This window comes from Delphinapterus leucas, chromosome 18 (assembly GCF_059928025.1).
Source record: "Delphinapterus leucas isolate spDelLeu-1000000601 "Yukka" chromosome 18, BTC_Dleu_Yukka2, whole genome shotgun sequence".
Taxonomy (NCBI): domain Eukaryota; kingdom Metazoa; phylum Chordata; class Mammalia; order Artiodactyla; family Monodontidae; genus Delphinapterus; species Delphinapterus leucas.
Window position 1 is genome coordinate 60,516,247 of NC_143146.1, and position 20,081 is coordinate 60,536,327.

Sequence of the window (20,081 nt, forward strand, 5' to 3'; positions counted from 1 at the left end):
TGAGGGCTCAGAGCCAGCTGACGCCTTAAACGCTGGGGACCAACCCGGGAATGGCCAGCCGAGTAACCTTGAGAGAGGAGAGGCTGGAAGGGGTTTGCTAAAGACACAACACAAAGCAAAGCATTGTTCAGTCCATATCTGCCCAAGATAAAAGTGTTTCTGGAACAAAGGCAGAAGACAGCCGATGAAGCAAAAGGGCCCGAACGAGTCTGAATGTCAGTGCAAAAAAAGAAGAGACTGGAAGCTCCGTGAGAGAAGCCCTGCTCACTGCTCTCTCCCGGGCCCTAGAGCAGTTCCTGGCACATCACAGGGACTCCATCAATTTGCAGTCTTTTGGAAGATGCGTTTAGAGGGCACATGGTAGGTGTGTGTGTGGTGAGACCTATCAAAGGTAGCACATGGGAAAGACAGTGAAGATGGACAGTGTCCAAATGAGGAAGCTACTTAAAGAGGCAACAGTGATGAGATGGAGAGTCTGGAGAGGAAGGGTCACAGGCTGGTCTCAGGGGCAAGTTACTTAATTCCTTTGTGCCTTAGTTTTCTGGTCCGGAAAATGGGTACAAATGCTACTTACTTTGTAGACTGCATGTTTTGGGGTTTTTTTTTTTGGCTGCTCTGCAGGGCTTGTGGGATCTTCATTCCCCGACCAGGGGTTGAGCCCAGGCCCACAGCAGTGAAAGCAACAAGTCCTATCCACTGGACTGCCAGGGAATTCCCAATTGCATCTTAATTATGTACAAGAGCCCAGCATGGCCCTGGCACGTGAAGGGAGTTCTACTCAAAGGCACGGAAGAGAGAAGAGGGAGGAAGAAGGGCCCAAATGGAGAGGTGGGACAGGACAGGGAGAGAGCCGTGAGTCAGTGAAGAGGATTCAGGCTGACAGAGGAACCTAGGGGGAGAAATGAGGGTTGCAGAGAGGACTAAGAGAGTCCAAAGAATCAAGGAGAGGGAGCTTTGTAATGGGAGGGACAGGAGTGAGGAAGAACAGGGGAAGGGGAGGAGGGAAGGAAGAGGAATCTGGTGACTGAGGTAACCGAGACTTTGACAGAGACCCAGGGTCACTGCGACCCGCACAGCCGCTGAAGCGCTGGCTCTGGTTCTCCCTCTGCTGAAGGCAGCCTGGGGGACCTCATGCCTGCCTGGGCAGATGCAGGGCAGTTAGGGCCCAAGGAAGTCACACAAGTCTCAGCAGGAGGCAGAGGCTCATTAACGCAGGACTCATCAGGCTCAGATGCCTGCTGGGGAGGAGACAGAAGCGCAGTAAATGCATCTCATCATCCCAAGCAGGAAGGAAATGAGACATTTTAGAAGTCATTGAAAGGCAGATTTTATGTTCATTTGAAATAAAATGTTTGGTTAACCAGTTGCTCTCTGAATGGCTTCCATGACTTTTGTTTTTAGTTGAAGTGGAGTTGGTTCACAATACTGTATTAATTTCAGGTATACAGCATAGCGATTCAGTATTTTTACGGATTATGCTCCATTCAAAATCATTACACGATAATGGCTATTAATTCCTTGTGCTGTACAATGTATCCTTGTTGCTTATCTACTTTATACGTAGTAGTTTTGTATCTCTTAATAACATACCCCTAATTTTTCCCTTCCACTCTTCTTCTCTCCTTTGGTAACCACTAGTTAGTTTTCTATATCTGAGTCTGTTTCTGTTTTGCATATATATATTCTTTTGTAATACTTTTTAGATTCCACATGTAAGTGATATCATATAGTAAACACTGTCTGACTTATTTCACTAAGTATAATATTCTGTAGATCCATCCACATTGCTGCAAATGGTAGTATTTCATTCTTTTTTAATGGCTGAGTAATATTTCATTGTGTGTATATATATATATATATATACACACACACACACACACACACACACATCTTCTTAATCCAATCATCTGTTGATGGGCACTTGTGTTGCTTCCATGTCTTGGCTATTGTAAATAGTGCTGCTATGAACATTGAGGTGTATTTTTTTTGTGTGTGTGTGGTGCGCGGGCCTCTCACTGTTGTGGCCTCTCCCGTTGCGGAGCACAGGCTCCGGACGCGCAGGCTCAGAGGCCATGGCTCACGGGCCCAGCCGCTCCGCGGCATGTGGGATCCTCCCAGACTGGGGCACGAACCCGTGTCCCCTGCATCGGCAGGCGGGCTCTCAACCACTGCGCCACCAGGGAAGCCCTGAGGTGTATCTTTTGAAATTAGTGGTCTCATTTTTTCCCAGATATATACCCAGGAGTAGAATTGCTGAATCATATGGTAGTTCTATTTTTAGTATTTGCCTTTTTCTGTCTGACTTATTTCACTAAATTTAATATTCTCTAGGTCCAAACACATTGCTGCAAACGGCAGAATTTCATTCTTTTTTATGACTTCTGGATTTTGTATGTTCAAAATAGATATCAACTCGGCACTCACTGGAAGCACCATGAGCTCAGGCTTGTTCTAACTGTGCAAGGTCTGAGTCATCTCGTCAATGACTTGATTTCTCATCAGACTCTTTGCATGCTGAGTAAAACCTCTCATAAGCCTCATGGGTTTCTCCAAGGACCAGCTTACCTCCTGTGCACACAGAGCGTCCTATGTCACAGGCTGGAGTAGCCACCCAAAATTGGTATGAACTCTCTCGGGGAACAGTGTAATCGCTCTCACTTACTGAATGCCTGGATCAAAACTATTCCCATAGAACGCAAGGATGTTATTTGCATTTTTCACTCCCATTCTTCCATGAGTGTACAATAGAGTTTTCTAGAGGCTACTGATGTGTGATATCACAACAGTTTGCATGTAGAACATATGCGCGAACGTCAGACATTAAAGAGGTTTGCAAAGATGCACTGTCACTCTTCTAACTAAATACTTTTTATTTTGAAAATACAGTTATTTTTCATAAAAACATGTTTTTAAGTTAGCCTGTGATGGGCTAATTGATACATATTTTTGGTTACTCTTTTTTAAATTGCAGTATAGTTGCTTTACAACTTTTCTTGCTAAGTAATATTTTTTTCCTAACGAAATAGATATTTTAATGAGAAATTTAATTGAAAAGTAAATCTTCGTTTTTAATGTAGTAAATATGATAGAACCCACTTAAACAAAAGCACTTTGAGGGAATTCCCTGGTGGTCCAGTCGTTAGAACTCGGCACTTTCACTGCTGTGGGCCTGGGTTCAGCCCCTGGTCAGGTAACTAAGATCCGTGCAAGCTGCACGGCCAAAAAAAAAAAAAAAGCTCTTTGAGTCTTCAATAATTTTTAAGACTGTAAATAGATCATAAGACCAAAATGATTGCAAGCTGAGTGAGACTGTGTACTTACCTTTTCTGTGTCTTTTCTTTAGTCTTCAGAACAAACCTGTAAGATAAAGCCTTCGATTTCCAGCATCCAAAAACACAAACGAGTTTCAGAGAAAACCCACACCTCTGACAAGAGGCAGATCTGGGATGGGGCATGCCCACTTTATTCTACCCGCTTTTCTACAGTGTCTCCTCGACATCCATTGCGGCAAAAGGAAGTCTTATGTAAGAGAAAGAAACCCACAACAATTGGTGATTTTGCAAGAGGCAAAATTCACTCTCCAAAGCTTTCTGAAAAGTATGCTGTGTTACTTTGTCTCAAGGGAAAGAAACAAATTTAGCTCAAAATGACCTCCCCATCCCTGGCCCTCAAAACTTGCTCGGCCTTCGCCAGGCAGAGTTCTATGGTAAGACATGAGCCCACCATGTCTGCACAGCGCCCTCTGCCGGCCCCTCTCCGCTCCAGCATGGCTTGGTCAGGTCTGGTGGCCTTAGACCAGGTTCCTCTTTCCTGTGAGAGCCCACGGGGACCAGTGGCATCTTCCAAGGGTTGGGAATTCCTCCAGTGGCAACCAGGCTTTTATATGAATATGAGAGGCTACCTTCACCGGTGAACCAGCCCTTGGGACCACTCCTGGTTTGCAGGTCCATTTTTCTGCCTGTTTTCCACATCCAGAGCTCAGAACACACACAAAGAACCACCTTTTCCTCTCTTGTGACTTGAGGAGGAAGCCTGGCATGAGCTTTGAGCCCACACAAACATAGTTTTGAATCCAGGCCCTTCAACCTGTAGCTTGGCAAATTACTTAACCTTCCTGAGCCCCACTTTTCTCACTTTAAAAATGGAAATGTTAATATTTCTCTTGTAGGGTTACTGTGAGCTTGAAGTGGCACAGTGCAGAAGTAATTGGCACAGGGCTAAACAGTGCTGCTTTCTGGTTGCCCACTTCTGCTCTACGCTGACGCTGAAGGTGACCCTGAGCTGCATGAAACGTCACCACACCCTGGTTTCCTCCCACCAGGGGCAGGAATGTGTGCAGCTCTCAGGATGTAAGGTTGAAATAAGGTAGGTTTAATGCAGTAGTTCCTAACCTTTTCACAAACATTACACAGCTCATTCTTCCCTTAAAAGACTTTTTAAAAAATTATATATATATATTTATATATATAAATTATATATATATATATAATTATATATATATATATATATATATATATATATGCATATTTTTAGACGTGCCGCATGGCTTGTGGGATCTTAGTTCCCCGGGCAGGGATTGAGGCCATGCACCCTGCAGTGGAAGCTCGGAGTCCTAACCACTGGACGACCAGGGAATGCCCAAGATTTTATTTTTGTTTTGGCTGTTGTGGGGTTCAGAGCAATACTGAGCAGAAAGTACAGAAATATCCTATATACTCCCTTTCCCCAGATATCCACAGCCTTCCCACCATCAACACCTCCCACCAGATGGTACACTTGTTACAATCGATGAATCTACATCAACACATCATTACCATCCCAAGTCCATAGTTTACCTGAGGGTTCACTCTTGGTGCTGCACGTTCTATGGGTTTTGACAAATGTATGTAAGAGAAATGCATGTGTGCTAAACTGAAAGCAAGGGTCAGAGGAAGAGAGAGATTTGAAGCTATTCCGATGCTGGCTCTGAAGATGGAGGAGGGGGCCATTCGCCACGGAATGTAGGTGGCTTCTAGAAGCTGGAAAAGGCAAGGGAATGGATTCTCTCCTCGAATCTCCAAAAGGATCACCGCCCTGTCAACACCTTGATTTTAGCCCAATGAGACCCATATCGGACTTCTGATCTACAGACCTGAAAGACAACAAAGATGTGTATCACTTGAAGCCACTAGGTTCATGGTAATTTGTTTCAGCAGCAAGAGGAAATGAATACTGGGAGAAGTACATTCCTCTGGGGATCAGAGTACGCCCACTGCTGGTGGGAACTTCAGGGCTCACTTCATTATCATCAGTGCCACTCACTTCAAAACTTGGATTTTTTTGCATTTCAACAATTCTCAAAATATGGCACCTGCAGCACTGAAATGTTTGTTTTCCTTATGTAAGGGGTTATTTATCGTATTAGCTTGTTGAAGTGATTATTCTCATTCATAAAGCTGAATTTAATTAATTTTCATATTTCAAGGGTTTGATAGCTGCTAACTATATCCACTTGGCCAATCACTCCATAAAGCAATCTGTGTTTTTCCTTCTTGCACTTGTTTGCCTCCTAAAAGGCTATACATACTTCTCGTAAAACTGCTCGGGATGCCAAGCCAGACTGGCAAATTCTCTGGAGGGAAGAGGATCCGCTAGTAGAACGCAGCTCAAGAATATGTGGCAAACAGATGAACACTAAGAGCGTTGCTTTAGTGGATGGGAGAGGGTAGAAGAGAGACAGTGCTTTTCCTTTCGACTCCGTGAGGATCCAGAAGGTGGAGCTGGGGGACTAGAGCAGAAGTGGTGGCCCCCAGCATCTACCCGCATACAGCTTCAGAGGCACTTCCCATTCTGTGCAGCCTATTCCTGACCTTCCTTGTCTGGGGAAGCTTTCCAAGGGCTTTTTCAGATTTGGCTTCCGGTTGCCTCAGAGGAAGCCCAGGTCTGCGAATGCTTTCACGCCCGTCCTGGCCATTTCACATCTCCTGCTCAGGGACACACTGCCTTCAGAGCCGACTATGTCCTCAGGGCTCCACCTGGGTGTCTGGTGGCCCAGCTTGCAGTGTCATGTTTTATTTTTGTGAGTCAACATGTATAGCAGCACTTATTCCCAGACAGGCCTGAGGGTGGTGCTAGAAAGTGCTTCAAAAGAAAAGGACAGGGCTTCCGTGGTGGCGCAGTGGTTGAGAGTCCACCTGCTGATGCAGGGGACACGGGTTCGTGCCCCAGTCCGGGAAGATCCCACATGCCGCGGAGCGTCTGGGCCCGTGGGCCATGGCCGCTGAGCCTGTGCGTCCGGAGCCTGTGCTCCGCAACGGGAGAGGCCACAACAGTGAGAAGTCCGCGTGCCACAAAAAAAAAAAAAGAAAAGAAAAGAAAAGAAAAGGACAAATTATTGCTGGATTTCTGTGGTGCATAATCAAATGGATAGCATCGTTCAACTTATTATTACACGTCTATACAAGTTATGTGTTCTAAGTTGAGGAGTTCGGGCTTATTCCTTTTGATAGTGAAGTCACTGAAAATTTTTGAGCAGGCAAATGGCATAGTGAAAGTGGTGTTTTAAGAGTTATATTGATGGTGGTGTTTGGAGGAGGTTGTCATTAAGGAGAAAAAGAAGGGATACAAGGTGGGGGAGTAGTTTGGGGACTATTACAAAGAGCTGATATGAAATCATAAGAACCCAAACTAGGATGACCCCAGAGGGAGAGAAGAATAAGCAACAAATAAATACAAGTTGGAGAGCAAGCAGATAGTGTGCTTAAAGAAACAGCAGGAGGAGCAATGACATCATACGGTGAGGGTGGAAAATCTGGAGCTTGTTTGTATTGTTGGCTTAAACAAGTTAAATTTGAGGTCTGGTGAGACACCCCAAGTGAGAGGTGAAATGGCCAGCAAGACACTGGAGATTTGAGAAAGTGACTGAGAATGAATTCCAGGCTGCAGACGTGATTTGGGTGGCATTTGTGTGGAAGGGATAGCTGAAGTTGAGTATATAGTCACTTTATTCTTTTTCAAAACTGTTTTAGCTATTCTAATTCTTTTGTCTTTCCATATCAATTTTAAAATCAACTTGCCTATATCTACAAGAAAAATCTTGCTGGGATTTTGATAGGAATTGCATTAAACCTATAAGTCAGCGTGAGGAGAACTGACATTTTAATTATACCAAGTCTTCCAATCCATGAACATGGTATGTCTCTCCATTTATTTAGATCTTCCTTCATTTCTTTCATCAGTATTTTGTAGTTTTCAGCATACAAGCCATATAGATGTTTAATTTTATTGGAAAAAATCCAATAAAGTAATTTTAAAATCATTGATACAGATGATAAGTACAGAGACACAGGGTTTTGAAATGGAATTAGGTGTCAAAAGCAAATGTTATGTATTTATCTTTTCTCTCCACAGCAGCAAGAAAGAAGGAAAAGAAGTAAGAGCTGCCAAGGGCAAGACCCAACAGCAAAGGGCTCCAGGCAGTTAGAGATACCGCAGGAGAAGCAAGCCCAGAATGGGGCAAAGCGTCCCTGAGAGGAATGTGCAGAGGTACCCCAGATGGCCTCTACCTTACTTCATAGTGTTATCAAGGAGTACCCAGGGCCACTACCAGCTCAGAGTGAGACATGGAGGCCTGGGATCTCACAAGCAGGAGACACATGAGCCTTTTTACTGAGGAAGCCCTATATGAGATTCCCAGTTTCCCATCCAACTATGGTAAGGTAGTGTATATGAATTTGAAATTGCTCAATGACCAGGGGACTCAGTCCTAGAAAGTACACTATGGCAACTTGCTCAGGTGTCACATCCACTGTGCTAATGTACTCTTCTTAATAGCTCAGTATTTCTTCTTATTGCCAACAGTGGTGGCAGTAAACTCACCCTTAACATTTCCCAACTGCAAAGCCACTAAGACACAGCTTCCAGTTAAGTCTATTGTGGTCTCTACCACAGGGCAGAGGAGCTAACACCAGGAAAGGTCATTTTTTCCCTTACACCTTTGCAAAGATAAAAGTAAAACTGACCTCAAGTATTGAGAGTTTTTGCCTTGAAGTCTCATCTCCTCCACGATAAAACATGATAGAATTCAGAAAAACAAAGAAAATGTAAATCCATGAAGAAGATGACAAATCAAATTATATTATATCTGAAAGAAATAGAATTTTGTTTTTAAAGGCAAGTATGATCTTTCTCCAGCAGGATGTAATTTTTGGCTCTTTTGTCACAAACAAATCACTAAAAGGAATAGCATTTTATTATTGCACAGAGCAATTCCTGAAGAGAAGGAAATGATGGGTGTGCAGTGTCTTGTCAGGTTTTTCTTCAGGCTTATGGAATATATTGAAAACACCAAGGTAGACATCTATCCAAACTCCACACAGAAACCCACAGAGGAATGGAGCAGACTCCAAGACCAAAAAGTGTAAAATAGCACACAATAGAACATTGGTCTCCACGAGCATGTTACAAATTTTAATATAAAGCTATCTAATAGAAATTAGTGAGACCTGCTACTCAAGAGTACTTGAGAGAGTTCAGAACTAATACTAGAAGAGAAAACAGGCACAGTAAGTAGAACAGTCCACAGCTGGGCATTTGGAAGGGGGCCCTAGAGAAAGCTAGAGCATGATTTTGAGGGGTAGGAGGAGTGAGCTGGGAGCTGGTGTGAACAGAGTCTTTCCTTCTGTGATATGGGCTTTCTTGAGCTGGGGGGAGTCACTGTGAGGAATGTCACTCCAGAATGAACATTGTGAACCCCTCAGCTACTCGTTTCTGTAGGCAAATGTTGTCTAAATACGACACGGGGGAATTAAATGATGATTTGATCAGAGTTGGAGGGACCACAGGAAGTAATCAGAAAAGGGAACAGTGGCAAAGGCTCAGTGGTCTCCGTGCTTCCACTGCAGGCGGCATGGGTTCGATCCCTGGTCAGGGAACTAAGATCCCACATGCTGCAAGGCGTGGGCCCCACTCCCACGCCCCCCAAAAAAGGCTCAGTAGTGCTTACTCTGGGCCAGGCACTGTTCACAGCACAGTTTACAGATGAAGAAAGTAAGGCATGAAGAGGTTAAGTAAACTGTCCAAGATTATTCAATGTTCCTAACCACTGCACTATGAAAGTGGTTTAACAGGATGCTAAATATGATTCACAAATAGAAAAATTGGTGCCAAGTCCTCCCATTTCAGAGCAAGTTGCCATAGCAAATTCACCTGTTTTGGACTTACAACTATGGCCCCGTCACTGCCATTAAGACCGGAAGGTTCCAATTGCTGCTACAGAGACTTAAAGGAAATGCAATCACTGAGAGAGAAATTCTTCATGAGAAGAGAAAGGGCCTGGGAGGGGAGATCTGGTTAAGAGACACAGCAAAATACGGAAAAAACAGGAGGCTGGGATTCAGGAGGCCATTGAACAACCATTTAAACCTGAATCAAAGGGTTAAGTCTGGAATGTCTAACGAGAAGGTCCAAAGTGTCACCAAGGTGAAGTGACACAACTAGGCAGGTAGTAAACAGAAGAGAGACAAATTGACCAGGCAACAGCCCAATCATTGTGTGAAGCCAAATCTGGTTGACTAAAATACATTGCATACCTATAAATTACCTTCCTTATGGTTTACTCATAATTTGGCAATGTGGCTTTGCCCAATAAGCATCCAACTAACAGAGTTGTGCTGAAGACCACTTGGGGGGTGGGGAGCAGTACCATGGAGAAAGAGCGGGAAAGGTGGTCTTCCCAAGGTCTCACCTTTTAGAGAAGAGCCTGTAGTTCTTTCTCACCATCCATGGCAGGCACTAGCAGCAACAACAGGGAGCCCTCTCTTCCGTCCATTCCATCACAGTGGTTTCCTTCTTCTCTGCAGTTATGTTTAATAGGAAAACAAGATTCATCCTCCCAAACTTTGGCTTTGAGGTTGCACCAGGGTGTAACATGGGATCTCGACCACACAACATGGGCCAGTCCACCAGGTTCACGGTGGCTGACCCTGGAGCTTTATCACAGAGCATCTTTATCAGGCTTCTCAGAGCTTCTGGTGAGGGCCAGGATAGCATTTACACATCCATTTCAGTCCACAAGGGGGAAGAAAAGGCTTTCTTCTTACCTCTCTCTCAGAGCTTTTCCTCTGCAAAGCGGTATTCCTTTCAGAATGAGGCTGCCAGCATCCTGCCAGACACAGAAAACAAAAGTCAGCCCCCAAATGAGCCAACTCCTTGGTCCCTCCCTGAAACTCTCTATAAGAGCGTTTCCCCAGTGCTCAGCACATGGGACCTCTGGTCACTCATGTTTTCTGCTTATTTTGTCTGAAACGTCGTTCTCTAATTCCCTCCTTCCTTGTGCCTGCCTAATTCCCATTCATCCAATAGGAATTAACTTGGTCACTTCCTCCAGGAAGTCTATCCTGATTGCCCCCAGGTTATACCACAAGCTACTCATATATATTGGCTCCCAGCACCCTGTACTTACCTCACTACAGCATTTATCAATCTATATCACATTTTCTCTTTTCTCCATGAGGGAACAGTCTGTGTCTGGATCATAGCTGATAACCAATATTCAATAGAATGCACATTTAGGGCCTTGACAAATATTTGCGGGATGAGCTGATGTTGGAAGCTGGCAGGTGCAGAGAAGTGAAGACATCATTAAGGAGTAGAATGGTCAAGAACGCAGCTACTGGTGCCTGACGGGCCTGTGTTAGTATCCCAGTCCTGCCACTTACTAGCTAAGTGATGTTAGACTTCCCTAAACCTTAACTGCCTCATTTATAAAATAACAACCACAACAATGACAGTAAATAATAATTGTTAGCTTTGTTTTTATTACAGTACTTAACCTCAGGATTGAAATAAGGATTAAGTGAGATGTTCTTAGTGCTTACAACAGAACTCAGCACTTTCTAAAGGCTTGACAAACATTAGCAATACACCCTCCCCTCCCCCAATGCTGGCCTAGTCCTTTCTCTGCCAGGGTGGATTTTGAAGAGAAAAATCATTAATTGTTTAGAAAATCCTGAAATTCATATTTGAAGAAAACAAAATCGGATTGTTTTTCAAAGACAGCCTCCAGTCGGCCAGCAGCCGGTTAGTCATCTTTTAAAAGATGAGTAAATATCTTTTGAGCCGTCATCCGGAATGACTCACAGCCACAGAGGGTCTATTTCCAAGGGCGCACTTGAAGTGTTTCTCAAGAGCCATTTTTTACTCACAAAACTCACCATTAGGTGGCAGCCGAGCCGGGGACCCTCGGAGAGAAGAGCAGCCTGACCCTTAGAGGGCTTGCAGAGGCCGCGGTGCTTGGAAGCAAATATCTGACTCATCCAGGTAGTGTTAGCCCAGAAAACGGCAAGGGCTTCTTTCAACAACGTGTAAAATATAACGTCCCTGGACCCAAAGTAGTACAACAGACACGGGAATCTTGAGTGTAATCTCCCCAGAAATAAATTCAGGCAGTTGACCAATGAAGACACAAGAGCATATAAACTATTTCAGACACATGTTACAATACTGATCCCAAGATAATTAAGTGATACTGCAAGCAGCCTCATCTAGTTGTGTGTCTCCCCTGCTTAAAAGCCTACAGTGACCCCATCGGGGTTTCTCAACCAGTGGTGGGGGTGAAGGTGGGAGACTGGCATCAGGAACTCCAGGGGAGCAGCCCTGGTTTGAGAAAGAATATCCAATATGCGTACTTTTTTCATAATACAAACACAGGAAGCAAAGCTGGATGGGGTCTATCTAGTGGCTGTATGCAGAAGACAGAGTGAAAAAGCATTGAAAAGGCATGGAATTTTTTAAAAAGGTATCAGAAGCGTGGACCCAATATTAACAACAATAATGATAATGAACATTTATTAAGTGTTTAATATGCACAGTGCTCTCTGCCTTACATGCTTTATTTCGTTTAGTCCTTACAGCCACCCAATTATTAATAGTCCCACTTGACAAAAAGAGAACTAAGGCTCAGAGAGGTTACATAATTTGTCTCCAGGCACACAGCTAGAAGCCAGAGACAGCATTCAGATCTCAGCATTCTAACTCCACAGCACGCAGGAAGTCTGAGGTGGCCGGCAGGACTCCTGAATGCTCTGGAAGGTTCTCTCCTGCCTCTTCTCCTCCCAGGTACATCCAGACCGCTTGGTGAACAAACTGCCTGGCTGGACATTCCAGGAGCTAAGGTGTCTCCTGAGGTTACACGGAAGGGGGAGGGACGAAAGGATAAACAATTCCATCAAACAGGTGTTGGCCGCTGGCCCTCCATGACTAAGTACAAACCGAGGCATTCACTGTTCGAAGATGGAAGCCTCCACAGTTAGAACTCTCCAGCCCAAACAGGCTTCAGCTCGTGGTTGTTAGAGTACAGTACTGCTTGCCACGAAAGCTTTGGGAATCCCTCTTGTCTCTCTTTCTTCTTTCAAGGGCAGCAGGGTCCCAGCTCACCTTGCTCTCTCACGTGCCCAGGTTTTGCTCATGCCCTACCAGCCACTTGTCATCAGCTCAGACCGTGCTTCCTCTGCGGAACCCCAATGGCCACCATCCGTGTTCCATGCACTCTTACGCTCTGCTCCCAGGGGACTCTGTCACAGCTACCACCGGATCATTTCTCTTACTGCATTTTACCCGTTTGTTTGCCTCCCGCACTGGACGATGAGCTCCCTGAGGGCCCAACTTGCTCATCCTTGGCTGTGCAGTCCAGCCCAGTGCCTGGCACAAAAGAGATGCTCACCATTCCAAATTTTACTGAATGAATGAAATCTTAAATATCCTGTTTGTTCTCAGGATGGAGAGTGGAATACCTTAAAGTTTCCGGCGGTCCCCAGCCTTTTCAGCACCAGGGACCAGTTTCGTGGAAGACAATTTTTCAGGTAAGGTGGTGAGGGGATGGTGCAGGCAGTAATGCGAGCGATGGGGAGCGGCAGATGAAACTTCACTCGCTCGCCCGCTGCTCACCTCCTGCTGTGTGGCCCAGCTCCTAACAGGCCCCGGACGGTAGGGGTCTGTAGCCCCGGGAGTGGGGACGCCTGCCTTAAACCATACAACTGGCCCATATTTAAGGGCAGGAGCGGGCTCTATGCAATCCCAGTTCTTGGCCCCCAGTCTCAGCTACGTTCCAAGACGGAACACGAGTCTGGGACGCCCTGGAGATCGCTGAAGCTGTTAAAGGGACATTTGCAATGTCCCCCACGGGGCTTCTTCAGGAGCCTGTGGGTACTTGACTGAAGACCCTCATTTGTAGCAAGGAGTGGGGGGCAGTCCCTCTGGCCCCCATCTTGATGCTCCCGCTGGTTCTCAGTGATAGCTGGGGGTTCGTCCAGGGAGGAACCCAGCTTTCAGCAAGTTAGTTTTTCTCACAATTAACTTTAGGCCGTTTGTCTTCCTTTAGGCGTGTGGCACTACCGGGCTGGAGCTCTCACCCACTGTCCTAAATCCCTTGCAGATTTAGATGTGTGCATTTTTAAACTATAGAGATGCAGTGTCAACTCACTGCTCAGAGTGTCAATTTAGTGCTCTCCATGGGGACAAAAGCACCGCAGCGAGCTTGCTGTCTCGCAAGAAATACCTTCTGAAATCACCCTCTCCTGAAAGCTCCATCTCCTGAGTTTAGAGCAAGTTTCTGGCACGCCTGCTATGAGGGCAGAATAAAATGCATATTTCCCGGTCCTGTCTTGCCAAAGATCTCAAAAATATACTGTGAATATTTTACGCTTACGGTAAAGTAGAGGGACTAATATAACAAACGTCTGTCCTCTGTCACCCGGCTTTGTCACATGTTAACATTTTGCTATATTGTTCCCAGATTATTTTTCTTAAGAAGTAAATTACAGATACGGTTGAAGATTCCTTGGGGGCAGGGGCTCCACAATCTCATTCCTCTCTCTCTTCACTATCTTGAATTTTTATGTTTATCATCTTCAATATTCTTAAACATTGACTACATATGTATGAATCCATAATCAAGACTTAGTGCTGTTTTGAACTATTTTGGCAGTATAAAAATGATATACTACGACACTGATCATTCTGTAAATTGCTTTCTTCGCTCAATAATATTATTTTTGAGATTTTAAAATATTGATACGTGTAGGACTAGCTCTTTGACTCTAACTACTGAATTGTAAGAATAATTGGAATTGGTGGGTCATAGGTTATAGACACCTTTAACTTTACTAGATATTGCCAAATCATTCTCTAAAATGGTTGTATTGATTTACAGTGCCAATCACAATAACAAAGTTTCCATTTCTTCATGCCCTTACCAACCCTTTTTTGGGAAAACTTCCCTTGCTTTATTTATCTGTCCCTAAGCCAATATCACACTATCTTAGTTTAGGTACATCTTTGCAATAAGTGTTGTTATCTGGTAAAAGAGGTCTGTTTCACCTGCTGGTCCCAAGAGGAGGATGAGAGACAGGTGAGGCAGAGCCTAACTTCCTCAGCTGTGCCTTAGCTGACCTCTGTCTCCTACTCACAGACACACACTGGCTAAATAAATGCTTATTGATGAGTGCTACCGAGATTTTGTGGTTGTTTGTCATTTAGCATTAGAAGAATGTTGCAAAGATGAAATGAACAATGAACTTTGAAGTGCTTGGTACAAAGTAAGCCCTCTATAAATATAAGCTATAATATTATTCAATCTCAGTTAATGTCAGTGAATTAGCTGACTCACTCAAGTTGGAGACCTGGGGCTCATCAATGATTCCTATACTGTCCCTTCACATGCAGTTACCAAGTCCACTGATTCTACTTCCTTGGTATTTCTCACACTGGTTACTTCTCCCTTTCCTTGCTGCCATGCGCTGGTTCAGGTCCTCATTGCTGCTTATATGGATTACTGGGCTCCCAACAGCCCCTCTTGTCCTTCCGATTCTTTCTCCATGGTACTGCCAGAATGATATTTCTAAGATAAATTTTAATCATGACAGTCCTCGGTGCCTTCAGAATGATACACTTACTAGCTGTGTGACTGTGAGTAAGCTACTTAACACCTCATGTCTTTGTTTCCTGATCTGTAAAATGGGGATCATTATAGTACCTCTTATAGCTGTTGCAAACATATGATCTAATTCATGTGTAGTGCATGGTGCGTGATAAGCACTCAGAAAATATTAGTTTTTCATTTTCGTTCTTTGATACCTGTAATGGTTCTGTGAGGCTGGTTTTGTCTCCAGAATCTTCATTACTTTCCTTCTTGTTAATAGTATCTTAAGTCCCAGCCATGAGGTTTGAGTTGGATTGACCCCATCCCAACTCTAGAGGTGAGTCCCAATTGACTTAAGCCAATCAGAGTATCCTGTCACCTTAAGCCAAGTCAGACCAATGAAAGCCAAAAAGGTTTAATTCCAGTGATTCAGTTTGCATTACTGAAAAGTGGACTCTCCTTTCCTGGAGATCCTGGACAAGACTACTTGCAGCCCCAGGAGCTACAGGCTGCCACTGTCGGAACACAAGTAAAAAGCTAGCTTTATGAGGAAGCAACTCTACAGAGGGCAAACTGGAGGCTTGGAATGAAACATGATTGAGCTGCTGATTCAAGCCTCACCTGAAGCTAGCCCTCTGTCTTGACTTTTCATGAGCCCGTGAGTTTGATTTATTGTTTAGGCCAATTTTAGATGGGTTTCCTACTACTGGCAACATAGAATCTGACATGTGGTGCCTGAAAATGGATTCTTGAGCACTCCCTCATCTTCAGGCCATATTGTTTTAGGTGACGCTGACTCTGAGGTCCATACTTGCTGTGGTGGATTGAATGGTGGCTCCCCAAAAGAAATGTCCATCTGGAGCCTGTGAATGTGACCTTATTTGGAAAAAGGGTCTTTGCCGATGTAATTAAATTAAGGATGTCAAAATGAGATATACTGAATTAGCAGGGTGGGTCCTAAATCCAATGACAAGTGTCTTTATAAGAGACAGAAGAGGACACGACATGGACAGAAAAGAAGGGAAGGCCATGTGAAGGCAGAAGCAAATTTTGGAGCGATGCAGCCACAAGCCAATGACTGCCTGGAACCACTAGAGGCTGCAAGAAGCAAGGAAGGACTCTCCCCTAGAGTCTTCATCACTAGAGCCTAGGGGCACTTTGATTTTGGGCTTCTAGCCTCCAGAACTGTGACAGGATCAATTCCTATTGTTTTAAGCCATCAAGTTTGTGGTAATTTGTTAATTAGGAAACTGCTACACTTTAAGTGGGCAATTTGCACATCCAGAACTGCCACAATGAGGGGAACCTCATCTCCAGGAATTTCTACCCTATATAGGAGAAGTTCCCTGAGTATATTTATTCACATCCTCGTCTTCACTATGGTTCTTCCGACTATATAACACAAGATTACTTTCCATATCCATACCCTGAAATTTTATCTAGGTCTTCCCCCCCCTTTTCTATCAAAATTTAAACCAAAGTAGGGTGGCCATATGTGCCACTCTGCCTGGAACTGTTCCAGTTTATACGTCCTGTCCAGTGTTATTAACAGCACCCTTTCACTCTCAAAGTGTCCTAATTTTTGTCATGTGTCTTTAAAAGCTGAGCTGGAGATGACGAAGGGAAGATGGCGGAAGAGTAAGACGCGGAGATCACCTTCCTCCCCACAGATACACCAGAAATACTTCTACACGTGGAACAACTCCTACAGAACACCTACTGAACGCTGGCAGAAGACCTCAGACCTCCCAAAAGGCAAGAAACTCCCGACGTACCTGGGTAGGGGAAAAGAAAAAAGAATAAACAGAGACAAAGGGATAGGGACGGGACCTGCACCAGTGGGAGGGAGCCGTGAAGGAGGAAAGGTTCCCACACACTAGGAAGGCCCTTCGCGGGCGGAGACTGCGGGTGGCAGAGGGGGGAAGCTTCGGAGCCGCGGAGGAGAGCACAGCAACAGGGGTGCGGAGGACAAAGCGGGCAGATTCCCGCACAGAGGATCGGCCGGCCCTCACCAGCCCGAGAGGCTTGTCTCCTCGTCCGCCGGGGCGGGCGGGGCTGGGAGCTGAGGCTCGGGCTTCGGTCGGAGCGCAGGGAGAGGACTGGGGTTGGTGGCGTGAACACAGCCTGCAGGGTTTTAGTGCGCCACAGCTAGCCGGGAGGGAGTCGGGGGAAAAGTCTGGACCTGCCTAAGAGGCAAGAGACTGTTTTTGTTTTTTTAATTTTTTATGTTTATTTATTTATTTTGGGGAACGCGTTGCGGCCTCTCCCGCCGCGGAGCACAGGCCCCGGACGCGCAGGCGCAGCAGCCATGGCTCACGGGCCCAGCCGCTCCGCGGCACGTGGGCTCCTCCCAGACCGGGGCATGAACCCGCGTTCCCTGCATCAGCAGGCGGACGCCCAACCACTGCGCCACCAGGGAAGCCTCGAGGCAAGAGGTTTTTTCTGCCCTCTTTTGTTTCCTGGTGCGCGAGGAGAGGGGATTAACAGCCCTGCTTAAAGGTGCTCCAGAGACGGGCGCGAGCCGCGGCTAAAAGCGCGGACCCCAGAGACGGGCATGAGACGCTAAGGCTGCTGCTGCCGCCACTAAGAAGCCTGTGTGCGAGCACAGGTCACTATCCACACCCCGCTTCCGGGGAGCCTGTGCAGCCCGCCACTGCCAGGGTCCCGGGATCCAGGGACAACTTCCGCGGGAGAACGCACGGCGCGCCTCAGGCTGCTGCAACATCAAGCCGGCCTCTGCCGTCACAGGCTCCACCCGCACCCCGTGCCCCTCCCTCCCCCCGGCCTGAGTGAGCCAGAGCCCCCGAATCAGCGGCTCCTTTAACCCCGTCCTGTCTGAGCAAAGAACAGACGCCCTCCGGCGACCGACACGCAGAGGCGGGGCCAAATCCAAAACTGAGCCCCTGGGAGCTGTGAGAACAAAGAAGAGAAAGGGAAGTCTCTTCCAGCAGCCTCAGAAGCAGCGGATTAAAGCTCCACAATCAACTTGATGTACATGCAGATCTGTGGAATACCTGAATAGACAACGAGTCATCCCAAATTGAGGAGGTGGACTTTAAGAGCAAGATTTATGATTTTTTCCCTTTTCCTCTTTTTGTGAGTGTGTATGTGTATGCTTCTGTGTGAGATTTTGTCTGTATAGCTTTGCTTCCACCAATTGTCCTAGGGTTCTATCCCTCCGTTTTTTTTAAAATTTTTTTTCTTAATAGTTAATTTTTATTTTAATAAGTTTATTATATTTTATCTTTATTTTATTTTACTTTATGTTCTTTCTTTTTTCCTTCTTTCCCTCCTTCCTTCCTCCCTCCCTCCCTCCCTTCTTTCCTTCCTTCCTTCTTCCTTCTTTCTTTCTTTCTTTCTACTTCTACTAATTCTTTCTTTCTACTTTTTCTCCCTTTTATTCTGAGCCGTGTGGATGAAAGGCTCTTGGTGCTGCAGCCAGGAGTCAGTGCTGTGCCTCTGAGGTGGCAGAGCCAACTTCAGGACACTGGTCCACAAGAGACCTCCCAGCTCCACATAATATGAAACAGCGAAAGTCTCCCAGACATCTCTATCTCAACACCAGCACCCAGCTTCACTCAACGACCAGCAAGCTACAGTGCTGGACACCGTATGCCAAACAACTAGCAAGACAGGAACGCAACCCCACCCATTAGCAGAAAGGCTACCTAAAATCATAATAAGTCCACAGACACCCCAAAAAGCACCACCAGACGTGGACCTGCCCACCAGAAAGACAAGATCCAGCCTCATCCATCAGAACACAGGCACTAGTCCCCTCCACCAGGAAGCCTACACAACCCACTGAACCAACCTTAGCCACTGGGGACAGACACCAAAAACAACGGGAACTACGAACCTGCAGCCTGCAAAAAGGAGACCCCAAACACAGTGAGATAAGCAAAATGAGAAGACAGAAAAACACACAGCAGATGAAGGAGCAAGATAAAAACCCACCAGACCTAACAAATGAAGATGAAATAGGCAGTCTACCTGAAAAAGAATTCAGAATAATGATAGTAAAGATGACCCAAAATCTTGGAAAGAGAATAGACAAAATGCAAGAAACATTTAACAAGGACCAAGAAGAACTAAAGATGAAACAAACAATGATGAACAACACAATAAATGAAATGAAAAATACTCTAGATGGGATCAATAGCAGAATAACTGAGGCAGAAGAACGGATAAGTGACCTGGAAGATAAAATAGTGGAAATAACTACTACAGAGCAGAATAAAGAAAAAAGAATGAAAAGAACTGAGGACAGTCTCAGAGACCTCTGGGACAACATTAAACACACCAACATTCGAATTATAGGGGTTCCAGAAGAAGAAGAGAAAAAGAAAGGGACTGAGAAAATATTTGAAGAGATTATAGTTGAAAACTTCCCTAATATGGGAAAGGAAATAGTTAAGTCCAGGAAGCACAGAGAGTCCCACACAGGATAAATCCAAGGAGAAATACGCCAAGACACATATTAATCAAACTGTCAAAAATTAAAAACAAAGAAAACATATTAAAAGCAGCAAGGGAAAAACAACAAATAACACACAAGGGAATCCCCATAAGGTTAACAGCTGTTCTTTCAGCAGAAACACTGCAAGCCAGAAGGGACGGGCAGGACATATTTAAAGTGATGAAGGAGAAAAACTTGCAACCAAGATTACTCTACCCAGTAAGGATCTCATTCAGATTTGATGGAGAAATTAAAACCTTTACAGACAAGCAAAAGCTGAGAGAGTTCAGCACCACCAAACCAGCTTTACAACAAATGCTAAAGGAACTTCTCTAGGCAAGAAACACAAGAGAAGGAAAAGACCTACAATAACGAACCCAAAACAATTAAGAAAATGGGAATAGGAACATACATATCGATAATTACCTTAAATGTAAATGGACTAAATGCTCCCACCAAAAGACACAGATTGGCTGAATGGATACAAAAACAAGACCCATATATTTGCTGTCTACAAGAGACCCACTTCAGACCTAGAGACACATACAGACTGAAAGTGAGGGGATGGAAAAAGATATTTCATGCAAATGGAAACCAAAAGAAAGCTGGAGTAGCAATTCTCATATCAGACAAAATAGACTTTAAAATCAAGACTATTAGAAGAGACAAAGAAGGACACTACATAATGATCAGGGGATCGATCCAAGAAGAAGATATAACAATTGT

General features: G+C 45.0%; 1 long non-coding RNA gene across 1 annotated transcript; it reads left to right on the plus strand.

Moving 5' to 3' along the window:
• Positions 1 to 370: 370 nt before the first annotated feature.
• Positions 371 to 18,874, plus strand: LOC149746863 (uncharacterized). Its single transcript, XR_016388699.1, has 3 exons — positions 371 to 4,365; positions 7,390 to 12,839; positions 16,499 to 18,874. It is a non-coding gene; the product is annotated as an uncharacterized LOC149746863 (long non-coding RNA).
• The last annotated feature ends 1,207 nt before the right edge of the window (positions 18,875 to 20,081 follow it).